Consider the following 16,038-nt stretch of genomic DNA (forward strand, 5'->3'; position numbering starts at 1 on the left):
CAGTCAGTTAATTTTTACAAGCTTAAGAAATATAGCTATGATTTCAAACAGTTATATATTTATTGAAAAACAACAACAATTTTGTTTATAAATTAAAACGTCAAGATCTCCTGAACTTCCACTTCTTGTCAAGGTGGAGTAGCAGAGATCCAGTTTACCCTTCTGCCTGAAATAACTAAAAAACGTCATTGGAGTTCTTACCATGTTCATCCATTCTTCTCCAGAGATCAGAGAGCATCTTTATGACCATGCTTTGATCTCTTTAGCAGGAAAGTTTATCTTAATTCATTAAGGTCTTTATCTGGGAATTTGTCTGGTTCTTTGGTTTAACACATGTTCCTTTATCTCCTCATTTTTTCTACCTCTGGTTTTGTCTGTATGAATTAGGCAAAATAGTTCATTCTAACCAGCCTCAGAGGTGTGGTTTTGTGTAGGAGAGGATCCAGGGGACCCAAAAGTCCCACAAATGCCATCTCCCCTGGTCTCCAGAGCCTGGTGCTCAAGGGGTATTCCTTAGGTGAACTGTGTGCCCTCAGCAGATGTGGCAGAACCCAGGCTGCTGTGTAGGGACTTCAGCCTTTGGTGCCCTCGCCGTCCCAGCTGTGGCATTGTGCGAGGTGTACGGCATGCAGAGCACACCCACTGGTGCCGGTAGGCACCTGCGTTTTGGTCTCCAGAGAAAGTTATTGCAGGTTTCTCCCTCTTCAGCACCCACTTTAGGATTAGTAAGTGGGTTTCCCTTAATTATGATCAAGGTGCTTTTCAAACCGTTGCTTTTTCAAGAGATTTTTGAGTGAGTAGGTCTGTTGTTCAGGTGCTAAGTCATGTCCAACTCTTCGTAACCCCATGGGTTGCAGTCCCCCAGGCTTCCCTGTCCTTCACTATCTCCCAGAGTTTGCTCAAATTCATGTCCATTGAGTTGATGATGCCATCCAACTATCTCATCCTCTGTCGTCCCCTTCTCCTCCTGCCTTCAATCTTTCCCAGGTTTGGGGTCTTTTCCAATCAGTCGGCTCTTCGCATCAGGTAGCCAGCCAAAGGACTGGAGCATCAGCTTCAGCATCAGTACTTCCAATGAATATTCAAGGTTGATTTCCTTTAGGATTGACTGCTTTGATCTCCTTGCAGTCCAAGGGACTCTCAAGAGTCTTCTCCAGCACCACAGTTCAATGTTTTAAATTTTATCACTTTTTAAATTTTTTATTAAAGTTGTATATATAAATGCGGGGAAGCCTTGCATGCTGCCATCTGTGGGGTTGCAAAGAGTCGGACATAACTTCGCAACTGAACAACAAGAAGATATTAGAATTTGGCAGTCATGATTCTGGTTTCCTAAAATTGAGATATAATTTATATACAGTAAAATTTAGTTCTATGAGTTTTGATAAAGGTGTACCCTCATGTAACCATTACCAAAATCAAGATAGAAAAAGATTCCATTCACTCCACTCAGTATCTGTTTTGCTTCCCCACCCACCTTCACACCCTGGCAATCACTGATTAGTTATATGTCATCAAAAGTTTGCCTTTCCCAGAATGCCTATAAACTGCTATCAAACAGTATGTAGCCTTTTGAATCTAGCTTATTTTTCTTAATATTTGATTAAGAAAATCAATTTGATATTTGATATTCATCCACATTGTTGAACATACTAACAGATTGTCCCTTTTATTGCTGAGTGGTGTTGCATTGTACCATAGGTGGTTTATCAGCTCACACGATGAAGGAGATTTGGGTTGTTCCCAGTTTGGGGCAATTATGAATAAAGATTTTCATGGGAATATAAGTTTTGATTTCAGTGGGTGAATATCTAAGAATAATATTATTGGGTCATAGGATAATGGTATATTTAATTTTAAAAGAAACTGCTGAACTGGCTATACCATTCTGCATTCCAAACAGAGCAATATAATACTCTTCATCCTTTTCAGTACACTTAGTATTGTTATTGTCTTTCTTTTTTTCCTCCTTTTTTTAGCCTTCCTAATAGGTGTGTAGTGATATGTTCTTGTGGATTTCATTTGCATTCCCCAAGAATTAATAATGTTGAGTGTCTTTTCATGTGCTCTTTTGCCATTGACAAATTGTCATTGGTGAAGTGTCTTTCAAATCCTATACCCATCATATATGTATGTATGTATGTGTGTATATATGTTCCATATCATTAGGTTTGAGAGCTCTTTATATATTCTGGACACAAATCCTTTATCAGATATATGGCCTATATATATTTTCTTTCACTCTGTTGCTTGTCTTTTTATTGTCTTAACAGAGTCTTTCAAATAGCAAAATTCTTTTTGATTAAGTTCAATTTATCAATTTTTTCCTGTATGGATCCCTGGATTCCTCATTTTATAGAGCCGTAATCGGAATAATGATTTTATACTGTCTAACTCTTCTGCTAACATTTGCTAACTTGCAAACCATTAGCTGTTCATGTAATTATATTTTCTAGGTTCAAGTTCAATTCTCTTCAAAAATAAATAAAGGGACATAAAGAGTTTTGACTGCATTTTTTTGGGCTCCTTTTCAATATATTTTCCCATAGAAACTTCACATATAAGACAATTTATATTTTGTCAAAAGGCAGAGAAGATAGTTTTGTTAATGTAGAAGACAGCAAATCTAAACTTTAATTACATTTTCATACATTTTATATTTTAGTCACTAATTAATATTGTAGTGAGGATTCTCCCTTACTTTCTTATGATATTAACTAATAAAAACTCAAGAAATGGAAATTTTAAAGTTTCTAATTATGATTTAAAGGAATAAAGATGATATACATGAATCAACATTTGTTAATGTAGAAGACAGCAAATCTAAACTTTAATTACATTTTCATACATTTTATATTTTAGTCAGTAATTAGTATTGTAGTGAGGATACTCCCTTACTTACTTATGATATTAACTAATAAAAACTCAAGAAACGGAAATTTTAAAGTTTCTAATTATGATTTAAAGGAATAAAGATGATATACATGAATCAACAGTTTCCCCATAAATTATCAAATAGTAGCCATAAGAAAGATTTTTGAAGTGTGAATAATCAATTTATTTAATTCAACTTCTGTGTTTAAAGTTTAGATATTCATGAGAAACTCCTAAATAGTCACAGGTTTATCTTATCACATTTAGGAAATTACTAATTACTATTTAAAGTATCAAATTTACATAAGAGACAGAATAAGAAACTTCCTGGTCATGAACCTTGTCTACAAACAACCGCAGATATAAAGATATTTAGCTTAGCTAATTTTACTGGCAACTCCATTTTCCAGGGGTTGAGGGGGGTGCTTTGGTATGGAAGCCTAGATTTGAGAAAGTATGTCTGATTTTATCACAGTGGAAGCTATGCAGCATGCAGTAAGAAAACTGCTGAGAACACAGTTTTACCTCCTACTGAGGATGGACCAACTCAACTCTAACAAGGAATATGTAGAAAATTCTTCCAGGTGAGAGGGAAGGTAGCCTATTCATTGGAGAATATATAGAACAGAATTCTGCAAGAGTGATAAACTGATACAGTGATGAAGTTTTATGTTTATCTACAAACTATCTCTTTGGACACAGTTTGCAAATGGATAGGTCTTGGTAATTGAGCATGTCTTGAAGACTCCATGTAGAATGTGCCCTGATGATCTGATCAAAGAAGAGAAACTTCAAGTCACTGATGGTGGTAGTAAGAATTCTGTCTAAAGCAAATGGCAGTGAAAGTTCCATGTTAGGACACTGTGAAACCATTAAAAAATAGAAGTTGTTAATTTTGTTCAGATTTTTATATCACCTCTATTTTTATGTAAAACAAAAAGTATGTTATAACCTTCTGTGTGTGTGCTCAGTCTTGTGCAACTCTTTGCAACCCTAGGGACTGTAGCCCACCAGGCTCCTCTGTCCTTGGGATTTTCCTGGCAAGAGTACTGGAGTGGGTTATCATTTCCTCTTCCAGGCGATCTTCCTGACCCAGGGATCAAACATGCATCTCCTGCATTTCAGGCAGATTCTTTACTACTAGCCATTGGGGAAGCCCATGTCATAACCTTGGTCCCATTAAAGTAGAAATGTATACTACACAGAGATTATAGCCAAAAGATATAAGTATAATCATATTCTAAAATCCAGATAGTTCCTTTCCTATAAAACCTAGATGTCTCCCCTTGCTAAGTCACTTCAGTTGTGTCCGACTCTGTGTGACCCCATAGACGGCAGCCCACCAGGCTCCCCCATCCCTGGGATTCTCCAGGCAAGAATACTGGAGTGGGTTGCCATTTCCTTCTCCAATGCATGAAAGTGAAAAGTGAAAGGGAAGGCCCTCAGTCGTGTCTGACTCTTAGAGACCCCCTGGACTGCAGCCTACCAGGCTCCTCCGTCCATGGGATTTTCCAGGCAAGAGTACTGGAGTGGGGTGCCATTGCCTTCTCTAGATGTCTGCCTTTAGGTGGTTGTATAATCTTTCCCAGACTCAGTTTTGTCATTTTTAGTTGAGAAAAATCAGTAATGCCCACTTAGTAATAGAGATTAACACATGTAGAATTACTTAGAATAATACCTGGTACACTGTAAATAATGAGTATTCTGTAATGAATATTGAATACTTCAATACTACTTCAATAAAGAGTAGCTGTTTTGTTGTTTTTCCTTATTTTATACCAGTTTTCAGCCTCACTTTGCAACTATAGTCATTAGCTATTTTGCATAACTTTTAAAAAGTCAATTGAAAGATAAAGAATCCTTACCTATTTTATTGATGTTACATGAGTCAGATGACTAAACACAAGCATTATTAGATGACACATTAATCCATGTATTCATAATTATCCTGGAGGATAATTAATAGTTTCTGACAAGTCTGAGAAAAACCAGATTTTAGTTAAGGCCAGAATAAGGAGGGATTGCTACTGCTGCTAAGTCGCTTCAGTCGTGTCCGACTCTGCGACCCCATAGACGGCAGCCCACCAGGCTCCTCTGTCCCTGGGATTCTCCAGGCAAGAACACTGGAGTGGGTTGCCATTTCCTTCTCCAACGTGTGAAAGTGAAAAGTGAAAGTGAAGTCGCTTAGTCGTGTCCGACTTTTACTTAGCTTAAATTCTAAGGATGTAGCACAGTTTCATTATTATGGGACAGAGATTCCAAAATACTGGGATTAGACTTTCTTGGTACCTGTAAACCATGCTGCTTTTTGATTATTTTTATTTCAGGGAATAAAACTTTATATACTTGGAAGAATTACTGCAGTATAAACTGGTATTTCTATTTGAGGGAATTGACAGTAAATTATATATAAGATTAACGTTTGCTGACACAAACTCACTCAGAGAGTGAGATCTGAGAAATGAGGAACCCTGAGTGATGTACTTAAAAATTTTTTGAAGTATTCAGACTCTGAATGGATATTTTAAGAAACAAAATCACAGTTTTTGTTAGTATAGTGAACTCTTCATTTGGAAATTCTTTATTCCTCTAGTCTATGATAATAACAAATCAATATTAGTAATAAAAATGAGCACTTACTAAGTACTTATTCTGGGCAAGCATCGATCTGTGCATTTCATGATTTAACTCAGTTAATCCTTATCATAACACTCTGGGGTAAATTGCAGCTATTATCCTCACTTTATAGAAAGGAAAGCACAGTACAGAGAGTTTAAATAATTTGGTTACTGTCACAAAAACTGGCATTTCAATACAGGCAGTAAGACTCCAAATATGAACCAATCCTAAATTATTTTCTTTTCTGGAACAGGCAACATACATTCACTTGAAAACTCTGTGTGCTCATAAAAATCTTTCCTTTTATCTTGGGCTTCAGTAGTATTCTGCTGTTTCCAGACTGGATGTCCTTCTCACATGTAGAAAAGTCAAAAATAAAATAGCAGAGCTCTGCATTTTCTCTGTCAGGAATTTTTCTATTCAATCTAAACCTCCAAGTCCATGATTTTTACCTACTCCTTCAAAAATATCCTCAAACCATATTTTATTGATAACCCTGGAGCCAATCCAAATATTTTCTTCTACTGAAATTTCTGAGATCTGCTGGGAAAAATCAACAACAATGAAGACTTGGACCACTAAAAATATAAGATTGTAAACATTAGCTATATGTATGAATTAGTTAGTTCAGTCACTCAGTCATGTCTGGCTCTTTGCGACCCCATGGACAGCAGCACCCCAGGTTTCCCTGTCTGTCACCAACTCCCAGAGCTTGCTCAAACTCATGTCCATTACATCGGTGATGCTATCCAACCATCTCATCCTCTGTCGTCCCCTGCTCCTCCTGTCTTCAATCTGTCCCAGCATCAGGGTTTTTCCATTGAGTCAGTTCTTCGCATCAGGTGGCCAAAGTATTGGAGTTTTAGCTTCAGCATCAGTCCTTCCAATGAGTATTCAGGACTGATTTCCTTTAAGAGTGACTGATTGGATCTCCTTGCAGTCCAAGAGACTCTCAAGAGTCTTCTTCAACACCACAGTTCAAAAGCATCAATTCTTATGAATAGTTACATACAATAGACTGGGAACAGTATGACAGGGCTGTCTGCTGTCATCCTGTTTTTTTAACCTATATGCTGAGCACATCATGAGAAACGCCAGGCTGGATGAGTTACAAGCTGGAATGAAGATAGGCGGGAGAAATACCAACAACCTCAGATATGCAGATCATACCACTCTAATGGCAGAAAGCGAAGAGGAACTAAAGAACTTCTTGAGGAGTGTGAAGGAGGAGAGTGAAAAAGCCGGCTTAAAACTAAATATTTAAAAAAAAAAAAAAATCTAAGATCATGGCATCTGGTCCCAATACTTCATGGCAAATAGAAGAGGAAAAGGTGGAAGCTGTGACAGATTTCCTCTTCTTGGGCTCTAAAATCACTGCGAATGGTGACTGCAGCCATGAAATGAGAAGATGACTGCTTCTTGGCAGGAAAGCAATGACAAACCTAGACAGTGTGTTGAAAAGCATAGACATTACTCTGTTGACAAAAGTCTGTATAGTCAAGGCTATGATTTCTCAGTGGTCACGTTTGGTTGTGAGAGCTGGACCATAAAGAAGGCAGAATGCCAAAGGATTGATGCCTTCAAACTGTGGTGCTGGAGAAGACTCCTGAAAGTTCCTTGGACAACAAGGAGATCAAACCAGTCAATCGTAAGGGACATCAACACTGAATACTCGTTGGAAGGAGCTGAAGCTCCAGTATTTTGGCCACTTGATGTGAAGAGTCGACTCATTGGAAAAGTCCCTGATGGTGGGAAAGATTGAGGGCAGAGGATAAGAGGGCATCAGAGGATGAGATGGCTGGATGGCATCACCAATGCAAAGGACATGAACTTGGGCAAACTTCAGAAGAAGGCGAGGGACAGGGATGCTTGGCATGATGCAGTCCTTGGGGTTGCAAAGAGTCCAACACGACTGGGTGACTGAATGACAACAATGAATAGCTATTTCCTTTCTGCATATAATGTAGTAGCTATTCTCAATATTTAGTATCTACTCAAATTCAAGATAAGCTATCTCCCCACTTTGCCCTCCTGAGGAAGATTACCTTGCTTCCTACTTCAGAGTAGAAACAGAGCAGAATATGACATCCTTTCACCAGACTCTTCCTATTTCTTGCTTAGCATGCCCTTTCTTACTGCACATACAATGAATGCTAACGCAGAAATCCTAGATACCTTTACTGAGTAAACATTTCACATAGTTTGAGATTGAAAACCAGTGTAGTGATCAAAAGCACAAACTCTGAAGCTGGACATCTTGGATTCAAATATGGTTCCAAATATTTGTTTTCTGTTTGACCATGGGCAGGTTTTTTTTTTTTTTTTTTTTTTTTGTAACCACTGGTGACTCAGACTCAGCATCTGTAAAATTGGGATAATGATTGCTCCTATTCATTGGGTTATTATGAGGATATGCCTGCTAAGTTGGGTCACTCGTGTCCGAATCTTTGTGACCCTATGGACTGTAACCCACCAGGCTCCTCTGTCGATGGGATTCCCCAGGCAAGAATACTGGAGTGGGTTGCCATGCCCTCCTCCAGGGGATCTTCCCAGCCCAGGAATCAAACCTGCATCTCCTGAGGCTCCTGTATCACAGGCAGATTCTATACTGCTGAACCACCAGGGAAGCCATTATTATGAGGACTAAGTCCCTAAGTAAATGACTGCTTAGAACAGGGCCTAGGACATAAGTGGAATGGTAGTTATTATTATTATTTTAATTACTTGTCTTTCATGAATCAACTCCAAGTTTATCCTCTTTCTAGGCCACTGTGTCTGATTCTCCACATGGAGTTAAGTTAGTTCTTCTACTTCTGTAATTCCATAGTTCCTTATATTTTAGTTTTATTACAGCACCTATGACCTTAAATTATATCCAGCAGTGTGTGGCAGTAAATAAAGGTTGTACCTTATTTTTGTACACTAATACACTCCCTCTCACCAGCTCATGGTCTCAAAAAATCATTGAGTGAATGAATCAAAATGCAACTAGTCCTTGTTGATAACTGAAAAATAAATGTAATGTCATTAATATGGAATAATCTAGGTCTTCCAGATATTCAGTTAGTATTCAAAGCACTCATATTTACCTGTGTGTGTGTGTTAGTCATTCAGTCATGTCCAACTCTTTGTGACCCCATGGATGTACAGACCGCCAGGCTCTTCTGTCCATGGGATTTTCCAGGCAAGGATGCTGTAGTGGGTTGCCATTTCCTTATCCAGGTGACCTTCCCAACCCAGGGATCGAACTCGGGTCTCCTGCATTGCATATTTAACTAGTTGTGAATAATATTTTGGGCTTCTGTGGTAGCTCAGACAGTAAGGAATTTAACTCTCTAATGTGAACAACCATGGAGATCTTAGTAAATAGGTTCTTGCTCTGTGTATTTTTCAGAATTTGTGGGGAAAATGAGAAAGTATTACTGTTGGATGGAAATTATTCTAACAAAATAGTAGATGGATATATTTGAACTTAAGTCTAGCTACATTTAGGCTCATTAAATTTTCAATCCTTGTGCAATTTTGTGAGCTGTTATTAATGTGGGTATTATATATCTATGTGTAGAAATAAATAGAAAACTTCTTACTCATGCATAATTCATTCCCTTCCTTGAATGAAGATAGAATGAAAAGGTCTGAGGTTATATTTTCATATCAGGTACTTTTAAGAGTGAGTTCAAACTATTTTCACAGTAATATGATGACATTATTGTCCCATTTTATTGTGATGAGATGACATTTCCACTGATGATGCAAAAGCAATGATATGTCAAATGCTGTACCTTAGGATGAATCAAAGCAGCGGCATCTATTTGTACAACAGTCATTATATTCTTTATCACCATACAATCACAATTTCAAAAAATGCCTGGTTTCACCAAGGATATCCTTTTTAAAAGAGTAAATAGGATTGATTTTTATCAAATCTTCCATCATAAGAACACATGATTTTTTAATATTTGTGTGATAAAATTAAAGTATGCATACAGCACACTTCTGTTGAACATATACAAAGAAACAGACAAGCAAAAGCACCAGTATAACTGCTTGAGTTGAACGGGCTGTTTTTTTTTTTCATAAACACTGTTTTTTCTTGAATAAACAACAGGAAGACAAATTTTTATTATTCAGACATATACATCTGTATCTGGCAGATATTTTCTCAAAAATTAATGAAATGAGCCCGTCCCTTCAAAGAAAATACTGAGAGCATTTGTTACAAGTGAATAGATTCAAGTTATTAAGCAAAATTCCAAGTTTGGAAAACTGGTATTCATACGATCTCCACAGCTTCCAATACTTACACACTTTTCTTATAAGGTTGGTGATAATATTTTTTTATATTATATAATGAAATGTGTCAACATCAGGAAGATCTGTATGCCTCAGTAAATTTCCTGTACAATCAAAGTATAATTTCACAAAATCATGCATGGCAAAATATTCATTCAAAGTACAAATTAAACTAATGGATTTTACTACAACAGAGTTTCAAGTGTTGACTGATATGACAACATACTTCATAGTTGAACTAACCTTTGAGAAACTACCACTTCTTGGCTAAGTAGCACAGAATATATGCAATCATCTTAAAGGCTGTTAAAATATACTTCATTTTGCCAACTAAAATGTGTATGAAGTCATATTTTCTCATTTACTTCAACCCAAACTATATTTCAATAGATGGAACACAAAAGCAGATATAAGAAACCAGCTGTCCTCTATAAATACAGGTATAAAAAATTTTATAAACATATAAAAGCACATAAGAATGTTAAAAAGTCACTATTCTTGTCAAATATTAATTTTTTCTTGTTTTGGAAATTATTGATATCTTCCACAAAATACTTATATTCACCTATAGTGGGTTTATTATCATTATTTTTTTCCTTTTTTTTGTTTTTATTTACAATATTGTATTGGTTTCGCCATATATCAACATAAATCCGCCACAAGTATACACGTGTTCCCCATCCTGAACCCTCCTCCCTCCTCCCTCCCCATACCATCCCTCTGGGCCATCCCAGTGCACCACCCCAAGCTTCCTGTATCCTGCATCGAACCTGGACTGGTGATTCGTTTCTTATATGATATTATACATGTTTTAATGCCATTATTTTTAACTAAAATTTTTCATTAACTTATACTATGCTAAATATCTACATACAAGAAAGCTCTTTGCGGATCCTCAATAATTTTTGAGTATTATTAAAAGAGTCCTGAATGTATGCTTGAGAATTACCCCCACATACAAACAGTTGAGGCAGTATTGCTGAAGCATACAAAGGGAGAAGCCTTTTGGCTGTTTGAAAGTTCCTATTCCCACCCAAATATGTTCTGCAAAGGGAGGTAATAGACCTACTATAAAAGGTTCTTTAGTGAAAAGTTCTCTTTCCAAGCTAGCACAAGTGTGTAAATACTGCCCCATAATTGGGATACAACTACATGAAAGGGGACACTGTTCTTATCTTTGCCTGTTAAGGAAAGGTATTAAAGCTCAGGTGCTGTGTACCAAATTCTGTGCTGCTGAAAAAAGTGGAGGGTTTAGAAGAGCCTTGGTTACAAGAGCTGTTCTCATTGGCTTACCTGCTTCGTACAGGGTCTCTTTTTAATCATTTGATTAAACATATGAAGAAAGCTTTCATTGATATGTAGACCTGAGGACAGACAAACCAAAACATGCTTTCTATTAGAGAAAAGAAAGAAACAGTTGGTTTAAAAAAGAAAATTCACAGCATGAATGAATTCTTCAAAGTGAAATCATAAAAGTACATTGTGGACTTTTTAGCACCAGGGAAATGACAGATTGTGAAATTTTTGTACCGGGAATAACTGGAAGGGTTAAAATTGATGACCTCAGTCTGCAGAAATTTTGTTATCCATTTCCCCAGTTTCTCCTCCACTTCCTGCTTTGTGTTCTTTGTTAAGAAAACTACATCAAGGATGTAGAAGCTAGTTTTTTGATGTCAGATTGACACTTCCCTTGTTTCTTTTGATTGAAGAGAGGCCTGGAAATTTCATTAGTCCCTCATTAGGGTTTTCAAGGAGTCCACTATTGATTTCATAAAATGCCTTTCCTGTATTTTTCTATAAATGTATACAATAGCTGCTAACACAGCCTCCTCCGGGACACACTGTTTTCCCGGGGAAAATCAGACACTCAACTAGCAATCTGACCTTTAGATCTCCTAGATGATGTAAGAGAACTGTTTGTTATTTCAATATGTTTTCTCCCACTATATAGCTAATTACCTGGAAACTAAAATTTCCAAGTAATTATAAAACATATGGATACATAATTCTAAAAATCATTCAACTCTTGATTTTTCTTAATGATGGGAGGGCAACGAGTTTGACATATGGCACAAGGCTAGCACTTCAAAACTACTTCTTGATTTCTAAATAATAATAGCAATTAGAGAGCCTAGTTAGTTACATTGGTTCCTGTGTGTATGTTAAGGATTTATAAAGGTTCATGAACTCTTTGAGGTCAAAAGGATAACAATTAGCCATTTTTGAAAGAAAAGCTGTACAATCAACTTTTCTGGAAGTTTTTCCTCTTGTAAACCGTTTAAGACAAAAATCACAGTATAATGCCTTGCCATTTTCTACATTCCTGATTTTGATCCCTAATTTCTTTAGTTCAGCTTCCTCTTCTGTTAAATAAGAATAACAATACCACAGTCACCTATATTAAAAAGATAGTGCAGAATAAGTGTTGCCATAGATCAATGGAACAAAATAGAAAGCCCAGAGATAAATCCACGCACATATGGACACCTTATCTTTGACAAAGGAGGCAAGAATATACAATGGATTAAACACAATCTCTTTAACAAGTGGTGCTGGGAAAACTGGTCAACCACTTCTAAAAGAATGAAACTAGAGCACTTCCTAACACCATACACAAAAATAAACTCAAAATGGATTAAAGATCTAAACGTAAGACCAGAAACTATAAAACTCCTAGAGGAGAACATAGGCAAAACACTCTCTGACATACATCACAGCAGGATCCTCTATGACCCACCTCCCAGAATATTGGAAATAAATAAGCAAATGGGACCTAATTAAACTTAAAAGCTTCTGCACAACAAAGGAAACTATAAGCAAGGTGAAAAGACAGCCTTCAGAATGGGAGAAAATAATAGCAAATGAAGCAACTGACAAACAACTAATCTCAAAAATATACAAGCAACTCCTGCAGCTCAATTCCAGAAAAATAAATGACCCAATCAAAAAATGGGCCAAAGAACTAAATAGACATTTCTCCAAAGAAGACATACAGATGGCTAACAAACACATGAAAAGATGCTCAGCATCACTCATTATCAGAGAAATGCAAATCAAAACCACTATGAGGTACCATTTCATGCCAGTCAGAATGGCTGCGATCCAAAAGTCTACAAGCAATAAATGCTGGAGAGGGTGTGGAGAAAAGGGAACCCTCTTACACTGTTGGTGGGAATGCAAACTAGTACAGCCACTATGGAGAACAGTGTGGAGATTCCTTAAAAAACTGGAAATAGAACTGCCTTATGATCCAGGAATCCCACTGCTGGGCATACACACTGAGGAAACCAGAATTGAAAGAGACACGTGTACCCCAATGTTCATCGCAGCACTGTTTATAATAGCCAGGGCATGGAAGCAACCTAGATGTCCATCAGCAGATGAATGGATAAGAAAGCAGTGGTACATATACACAATGGAGTATTACTCAGCCATTAAAAAGAATACATTTGAATCAGTTCTAATGAGGTGGATGAAACTGGAGCCTATTATACAGAGTGAAGTAAGCCAAAAAGAAAAACACCAATACAGTATACTAACGCATATATATGGAATTTAGAAAGATGGTAACAATAACCCTGTATACAAGACAGCAAAAGAGACACTGATGTATAGAACAGTCTTTTGGACTCTGTGGGAGAGGGAGAGGGTGGGATGATTTGGGAGAATGGCATGAAATATGTATAATATCATATATGGAATGAGTCGCCAGTCCAGGTTCGATGCACGATACTGGATGCTTGGGGCTGGTGCACTGGGACGACCCAGAGGGATGGTATGGGGAGGGAAGAGGGAGGAGGCTTCAGGATGGGGAACACATGTATACCTGTGGCAGATTCATTCCGATGTTTGGCAAAACCAATACAATATTGTAAAGTTTAAAAATAAAATAAAATTTTTAAAAAATAAAAGAAAAAAAAAGAATAAGTGTTTCCAATTCAAATCTTAATTCTCTAATCCCTTTCTAAACAAAACTAAAACAAAGCAAAATAATAGTAGAATTAAGAAATAATACATATTCAAGATTACAGTAAAAGTAGAGGTAAGAACATTGGACATCTAAAGACCAGAGGTAAAGTTCTTAGAGTTCTGTTTTCTTAATTTAAGGGCTTCCCTAGTGACACTGGGGGTAAAGAACCCACCTGCCAATGCAGGAGACCTAAGAGAAGCAGATTCGATCCCTGGGTCAGGAAGATCCCCTGGAGGAGGAAGATGTGCAACCCACTCCAGTATCTTTGCCTGGGAAATCCTGTGGACAGAAGAGCCTGGCAGGCTACACAGTCCATAGCGTTACAAAGAATTGGACACACTTGAAGTAACTTAGCACACATGCATGCATATACACTACTCTAAGAGTAGTATAGCCCTAATGGCCATGGTTCTTCCCCTTACCTATTCAAGTTCTCCTCATCCTTCAAGATGCAGATCAAATTACTTTTTCATAAGAATCCCTAGTTCCATTCAGCCCCAATGACTGAACTCAGCATCTCTTACACATACAATTAAATCAGACAATATTCATTAATTCCCTTGTGACATCATTTATCTAATGACTGTATGGTATTATTTGACTTTTCTTGTATTTTTGTCTCTAAAATTTGATTGTATGTTCCTTAGGGTTATTAGCAACTTACTATTTTTCTTTGGGTATTTTATAGCTTACAATGAATATGTGTTGATTTTTATGTGAATGGCAAGTTTCATGAGATTTTCAATGAGTACAGAAGACACTCACTTGGAAGTATTTAAGAAACAATACAAGAAAATAACTTACTTGTCCCTTCTGAAAGATACATAAATTACTGTAGTTTGGAATTGGAAAGGGATAAACAAATCATTTAGTTTAAGGTTTTCCGTTACAGATAAGAAAACTGGAGCCTAGGAAGGTTTTGTGTATCAACTAGAATTAATATGGGCTCCTCAGGTGGCACAGTGTAAAGAATCTGTCTGCCAGTGCAGGAGATGCAAAAGACATGGGCTCAGTCCCTGGGTTCTGAAGATCCCCTGGAGAAGGAAACAGCAACCCACTCCAATATTCTTGCCTGGGAAATCTCATGGACAGAGGACCGTGGTGGGCTATAGTCCATGGGGCCCCAAAGAGTCAGACACGACTGAGTATAGATGCACAGAATCAATATATAAACCATCATTCATTTTCCTATTAGACAACTGCCATTTTATGACTATGTAATCATTTAAAGCAAATTTTCAAATAAGCACAAATGATTTTAATGGGCACTTCATAATATATATATATGATTCTATATGTCATTAGAAGTCCCTTATCTTTTCCTCCTTGGTTGTCATAAACCAAAATTGAGACAATTGTTGACGATGAGCTATTTTCCTTCTTAAGGAGGAAAATGACTTCTGATTCTGTTTTCCTTCTGACAAAGGTGTGCACATCTTGTTTCTGAAGATTTTGTAGAAAGATACTGTAATTATAACTTTAAATGTGGTATTCTATGTTGTCATGTGAGATTCACTTTTGAACCAGAAGGGAAAATAGGTTGAGGATATATAATCCTGGCTGGTTTATAGGAATAAAGAGGCATGTAAAGAAAACCATTGTTCTGAGGAATAAGAAATCTGTCCATGTTATCTCTACATTTATCTGCTATACAACAGAGTACCAAATTCATTACAAACTTGAAATCCTATTCAACTCCTGTACTATTGTTCAATCTATATACTTAAGCCATTCAAAACACAGAAGCAATTTAATACCTTAAAGACCTAATAGAATAATTCTCACTAATATTTTTACACTACAGGCATTAATGTGGACTTTTCTTAAACTATGGCAAAAATTGTATCGCTCATCCAAAACTTAAACTCAGAGAAAGTTCTTCTGTTTTGTATGTGTATGTGTTTTAACACAAAAGCAATAGGAAGATCTGTAAGTCCTTTTTTTAAATACTACCTTTTAATAAAATACCAGTTTTCTGATGCAGAAATTATTCACTGAGCCAGGTAAACCCAGCCTTACAACCTGAGTGCAGTGATCCTTTTACAAAAGTAGTAACAGCTGATCTTAACAGGTAGGAAGCTTTTACTTTCCCAGAAGTCCACAAACATAGGGCTTTCCAGGTAGCACAGAGGTAAAGAATCCGCCTGCTAATGCAAGAGATGCAAGAGACCTGGGTACAATCCTTGGGTTCGGAAGACCCCTGGAGGAGGAAATGGCAACCCACTCCAGTATTCTTGCCTGAAAAATTCCATGGCCAGAGGAGCCTGGTGGGCTACAAACTA

This window comes from Bos indicus, chromosome 17 (genome assembly GCF_029378745.1).
Source record: "Bos indicus isolate NIAB-ARS_2022 breed Sahiwal x Tharparkar chromosome 17, NIAB-ARS_B.indTharparkar_mat_pri_1.0, whole genome shotgun sequence".
NCBI lineage: Eukaryota > Metazoa > Chordata > Mammalia > Artiodactyla > Bovidae > Bos > Bos indicus.